This window comes from Manacus vitellinus, unplaced genomic scaffold, assembly GCF_001715985.3.
Source record: "Manacus vitellinus isolate BGI_N305 unplaced genomic scaffold, ASM171598v3 scaffold_9_pilon, whole genome shotgun sequence".
NCBI lineage: Eukaryota > Metazoa > Chordata > Aves > Passeriformes > Pipridae > Manacus > Manacus vitellinus.
The window spans coordinates 9,853,636-9,860,133 of NW_021940917.1; positions in this window are offsets into that span (position 1 = coordinate 9,853,636).

The window sequence follows — 6,498 nt, forward strand, 5'->3', positions numbered from 1 at the left end:
TGTCAGAATTTTTCAATTAATGTGCATTTGTGGTTACCTATACAGCCACTAAAATTGATGATGGATTGGGGCTCATAACAAGCAGTGGAGGAATACTCAGAGGGTTACTCAGAGGGTAGTGGGGCATTGGAACAGGTTGCCCAGAGAAGCTGAGGGTGCCCCATCTCTTGAAATGTTCAAGACCAGGTTGGATGGGGCTTTGAGCAACCTGGACTAGTGGAAGGTGTCCCTACACCATGGCAGGAGGACCCATGGAACTAGATGATCTTTAAGGTCCCTTCCAGCCCAAAACCATTCTATGATTCTATGAATAGATGAAAATCAATACACAGAAAGTTTTACATTTGTGTGCATCTGTTGAATAAAATAGTATAGTAAATATTTTGGCCCATGATTGTGTCATTTCTAGGACTGGAGATGATGTGGGTGCAAAGGCCTCCAGAAAAGGCTGTGAGTGGGGAATCTTTCAACGTGACCTATGCAGTCTTTGCTTCAGACAGCTTTTATCAATATGCAGTGCAAAATGGAATCCTTTCCCACAGGTACTGCTTCCCATAAAAATGTTATCATGGTCATGAGTATGTGAGGATTCTATGTGTACATATTCATAAATATAATTGGAATATATGCTCTGGGGATCCTCACTAATTCCTTACATGTTTTGAGGTCTCTTATAGCTCTGTTTTTTCTGATATTTCCCCCTCTGCAATGACTTTGCTCTCAGAGGATCCACCATGGCATACTTTCTTGCTTGGTCATAGATGGGGCACATCACTAATGTCTCAGTGCAACTCTGAACATCTCTTCTTGCTTCTGTACACACGGAATTTATAACTGAAGTTTAAGCACGAGTCTCAGACCAACTGTATATCTTAAAGTCATTTTAATCATAAGAATGATTGAAGTGCACAAAATAGATACGAAAAAGATGCCAGTCCAACACTGAATCCACTGAATTCAGTGGTGAAACATTTTGTTTTCTGTGGGATTAAAATCAGTCCAAAAGCTTATCTATCAACTCAGGGACTGTGTTGTGGACATCAGCAACTAAGTAGAGAATGTTTATTTGTACAAATCCAGATCTACAGATCTGGATCTACAAATCCAGGGCTAATACACCCTAATTTTACACTTCTGTCTGTGCATAGCAATTCTCTATTCATTTATAGAAATACCTGGGTCAGAAGCTGCAGCTGTGTTTCCCTGCTTTCTGAGAGATGTTTATGGAAAACCTCACATTTTTTGCTGTTGTTCTGAGTGTTTACATTACAAAGTTAAGATCTAAAAGGTGTTATCCGGAGATTTTTTTTTCATATTGGAAGATGATTTATAATTCATTTGCAATGGCAAAAATTTAATACTTTTTATTTTTATCATCTGCGTACAATGTTTACAAAGTTTTTTTAAGTTTGTTTATCACATTTTCTGAAGTGTGTGGCTACTAATAGTTCGAAGATCTCAACCATTAAGCAGATTTTTTCACTTCTAGGGAATGGATCTGATTTTATAGTCTTCCTAGGGAGACCCACTCTCTCAAATCACTAAAGAATCTGGAAAAGTTTTCTTTTCATGTACTTATACGTCTTACAATAGAGACAGATGGCAAATATTTTTAAAGAGAGAAAAATCTATGCTGAAGTCTTTCATTGCACCTTTTTTTAACTAGAAGATTATCTGGTTGACCCTTAAGGTTACAATGACTGACTGAAGTACCTCTGGCTGGAAAGTCAGTGTATGGGCATCAGCATGGCTGGGGGAAGCCATGATGAAGTTCTTGAATAAAAAATACAGAATACAGGATAAATTTTAAAAAGCAGCCCTAGAGAAAGTGTGTGATTGAATTAAACACCAGCTTGATTGTGTATTTTTCTTAATTCCCAGTATGAATTTAAAGGCCAATAAATTTTAGTATTTTATCTGCTCAGATATTTGGGGGATTGACAGATTTGCTTATCTCAGGTTTCAAGTATTTTTGTGCCTTTGTAAGTCTGGCCATGAATACAATCTATATTAACCTAATCCTCTATATTTGTTTTTATTTCTTACAATTAACACAGTCTTCTCATAATAAACACAGTCTTGTCTTAAATCTACTCATTACTAGGCCTTTTTTCAGTAAAAACAAGTTGAAAAATAAATCCCTGTGTTCTGGAACTGTTTTATAGAGATCTATCACAAGTGCATAACATTTAAACTAAACTACAAATAAGTCTGGCTGTGTCTACTGAGTAAACCATGTTTGCAGAATATTATTTTATCTTAAAACAAAATTTATGAGAGTGATAACCAACTGAAAGTGTAACTGAGGAAGCAGTGTTGCATCACACATTTCCAGGTGACTACATTCATCTTTCAGGAATGAAATTTCAAAAGTCGTTTTGTAGGACAGTCTATTCATAAAGTCTGCGTTTTGCTTCACATTTTTGACTTGGGGAATTGTATCTGATATTATTATCCAATATGATTATTTTCCTTGGCAATTTCAATTGTGGAGCAAAGACTGGAGCTAAATAATCTGTATGAATCAAGTGCATAGATGAAGGTATATAACTGAAAACACTAAGACTGAAAGTAGCCAGGGACACATATATCTGATAGTGGAAGTTGAGTAATGGTGTGTTTGTGTTAGATGAGGTAGTGCCAACTAATCCCACCTGGTCATGAAGTCAGGCTGGGGAGAGAAGTTGAGGTTGGTTCCTGGTTGCAGCACAGTACCTACCAGCTGTCCCTACTGCATGGCAGTGGGCAGTGGCCCAGCTGACAACAATCTTCTTTGCTCCAGGAATGCTTCAAACAGAAGTGAGACAGAAGAGAAAGAAGTGGTGCAACAGTGTTTAGTTCTCTTCATGCATTTTTGCTGCTAATTTTTCAGAGAAGGATAAAGAACAAGGTGTCATGTACTTGTTGCAATTTTTGAGAATGAGGAATGGATGTAAAAGTTTTTCTCTCTCTCCTGCTTGGCTAGCAATGCTCCTGCTGCAAAGGAATTCTGTGAGGAACATGAATGCCCTGCCAGATGGAAAGATGCGAATGAGGAGAACTGCTGTGTCTACCATGCCAACATTCATTCCTGTCCTTTGGCCTTCATGGTTAGTATGATGGTACAGAATAATGTGCTCTGTTCTTGCTACTGGATGAAGCATCATTTTAATAACCAGGTTGAAGTTCATGAAGTCTTTCTGTAATTACAATTAGACCAAATCTATAGTTCACTAAAACCACTGTGGCGATGTCTGTCAGTTTCAGAATTTTTTTTGCGCTGGATCCTCAGGCCACAAAGCAAGTGGCTGGATCTTTGGGCAAGGCGGTATATAGAATCTCTCATTATGTTTAGTGGGGTCAGTTTCATAATTTTGAGATTACCTGACTCGGATTGCTGTACAGTCAATAAGGAAAGAAAGACAGATTATCGCATTCTAAAACAAGCAAGGCAAATTTTCTGTTGGAGGTATTCCTGCCTCCCCAGCTTATAGAGGGAACGTGAATGATTTGCTTGGATTACTAGAGTTGAGGGTTGTAATGGTTTGAGAGCCCCAAAATCCAATTCTCGAGTCCAAGCCCCCTCCCACATCTTAGCCCAGTGTGAGATGGGTTTTCCAGACACCACACAAGACTCAAAATGGGGGGAAAGGATTATATTACAATGACTTTACAAATAGATATTATAATACATTACACACACAATCTCAACTATCTCTACCATGATAAAACAGTATTTACAATGGATCAAATCTCTTCTCTCTCCAAATAAAAGTCCAGGAGGGAAGAAGGAAGAGATCTTTTCCACTCTCAGAGCAGCGGTGTCTCTAGGGTATCAGTCTCTCTCCTTGCATGCAGCAGCTGTAGCTGGATCTCTGCCAGTACACACAAGAGGTATCCAAGCCCTCTTGGCCCTTCAACTCAAAGCGAGGGTCTTTCTCTTCCGTGGACTGTAGCAGGGACAAAACTCTCTTCACCATGTCATATCATGGGGTGTAAGACCCCCATGAAGGTCCCTTCCTCAGGGGATACACCCCTGAGTCAAAACATCTCAGGCAGCTTTCAGCTGAAGGCCTTTGCCTCAAGAGTTCTGTCAGAGCTCCTGTGCTCTGTCTCAGGCAACAGCAGTGAGGGGGGCCAAGGTCACCCCCTCCACATTCCGTCTGGCCATCCCGGTCCAGCTTTCCAGGACGTCTGAGCTTTTCAGCCCCTCTCTCTTCTCAGTGCATGCTGCACTCCAAGATTACCACCCCTCTCCTCTCTAGGAGAGGTCTCCAAGGAGTTTGGGGAGTTTGTTTCAGTTCTTACCCGAACTCTCTCTCTCTCTGTAGAGTTTAGTTCTCTCTCTGCTGCTGGTTCTCTCTCTCTCTCAGATAACTCTGTGTCTTCCTTGGCTACGTGCCGTCTCTGCTGCTTCTTCTTTATCTCTTGACTTTCAGCCACAGTCTCCGGCCAGTGCTGTTTTTGCCACTGCTTCTGCTGCTTACAGTGGAGGAGAAAAACTCCCATCTTCTCAGCTACAGACCTCAGTCCAATTTAACACTGTTTCCAAGTTTCTGTGACCCCAGCTGGGGGCTGGGGGGACGTGGCCCCCCAGAGGGGCTCCTGCCCCTTCTCCTTGTGTCTTTAGAACATGGCCACGCTCTCCAACAACAACTACTACAACCACCTTCTTTTCCAGTCTGGGTGATATGTTTATATTTTGCAGAAGCACTCATTGGCTCAACTGCAAGGGTCACCACGCCCTGGGGGTTTACCATTTTATAACTTCAGGGGGAAAACTTGTAGGACTGAAGCCTGCATACACATGTCCTGAGATAGAATGATTTTTCTCCATTATATCAGCATAAAAAAAAGAATCCAAATACAGGATAACAAAATTTTTTCATGCAGTATTAGCAAGATCCGTTCTTAGCTTGTCTGCTTGGCCTGTCTCTGAATGAATACTTAAAGTTCTGATTTTAAAAACACAGTTTGGAACACCTAAATTTTTTTTAATCTGTCAGGTAAGCCTTACCTTGCATATTAACCTTCATGCAGTTGCCCAGTTTTTCTAGTTGAACTCCCTTCTGGCAATGTGACACATTCTTACTGATCAAAGATGAATAGAAAGATGATAATAGAAAGATGATAATAGAAAACCTAATCTACACATCTTGCAGCTGTTTCATATACCCTTCTGTGCAAAGGCCTAATTACTCCACAGAAGCTCTAGTTTGCTTCTTGGCAGTCCCTTTGTAAAGCTGTTTTCTTAATGACTCCCAGAGAGCCTTAGCTGAAACCAGAACTTTGGTTTACAAGAGGAATCCCTGTTGGAACATCACACCAATACTTTTGTCTAGAACCGCAGTAAAGAACTTCAACATCTCACCACTGGCATGACCTCTCCATTGTTTCTTACTTTCACAATTAGTACTGCTTGGAATTAAGGTGTGGAAATGGCAAAAGCACATTAGCCAACATGCATCATCTGGCTTCTTCGTAATACTGTAAATACTTTAGTTCCTGTTTAGAGGAACTCTAAGCAGATTGACTTTCAAACAGCAAGGCCATGAGTATCACTGCATAAGATTGAACATACACTTCAAAGAAAGTTTTTTCCATTGTCTGAGAAGTTTTGTTTTTCACTTTTTGGTTTTTTTTTTCAGTATCATGAGTTTTAAAACATTCTATTTTTGTTACCTTGACTCCATTTCTTTTTATTTAATCTATTTCTTATAGTCCTTTGAAACAAGTACCTGAAGAAATACCTGGAGATAGGAGACAGATTGAATCCTTTCAAAAAACCAAAAATCTTTGACAGCCTGTGGTGGTTTGAAACTCCCAAGAATCTAATTTCTAAGTTCAAGCCCCCCTCCCACAGTTTGCCCCTGTGAGAGGGTTTAGTGATGGTATGGACTTGATATCTTTTTCACCCCATGTGGAGAGTTTTCAGACAAAACACAACCATTCGTTACTGGGAGAAGGGGAAAATATTTACAAAGGTTTATTTACATCTACATATATATTTACGTTAAATTAAATTTCTCCTTTTCTTCAATAAAAGTCCAAGAAGAAAAGAGAAGTCTTTCTGTCACTTCTCAGGCCACAGTTCCTTCATTTCAGTTTTCTTGTGGCACTGGTTAGTGTCCTCCATTTTTTCGAAGGCAGCAGATTTGAGTATGACAGTCAGGATTTTGGTTCTTACTTTGTGGAAATTCCAACCCTGAGCCCGAGCCTTCAGGGGATTTCCTTGTAGATCTTCACTCCTCTTGGGTTAGAACATTGAAGGCATCTTTCAGTTCAGTCTTACCAACGCTCTTTTGCTCTGTCCGAGCTCGACAGCATGATAGAAACAGCAACAGCAGCAGCAGAGGGCACGGCCTCCTCCTCCGCATTCCATCCTGGCTCAGCTCTCAGGACAACTCTGGGTTTTCAGCTCCTTTCTCTCTCTCCCTCTCTAGCTGCTGCTGCATTTCGGGACTCCCTAGGGGTTTGGAAGTCCACCCCTCTTCAGGAAGTCTCTGGGTTTTGAGAAAG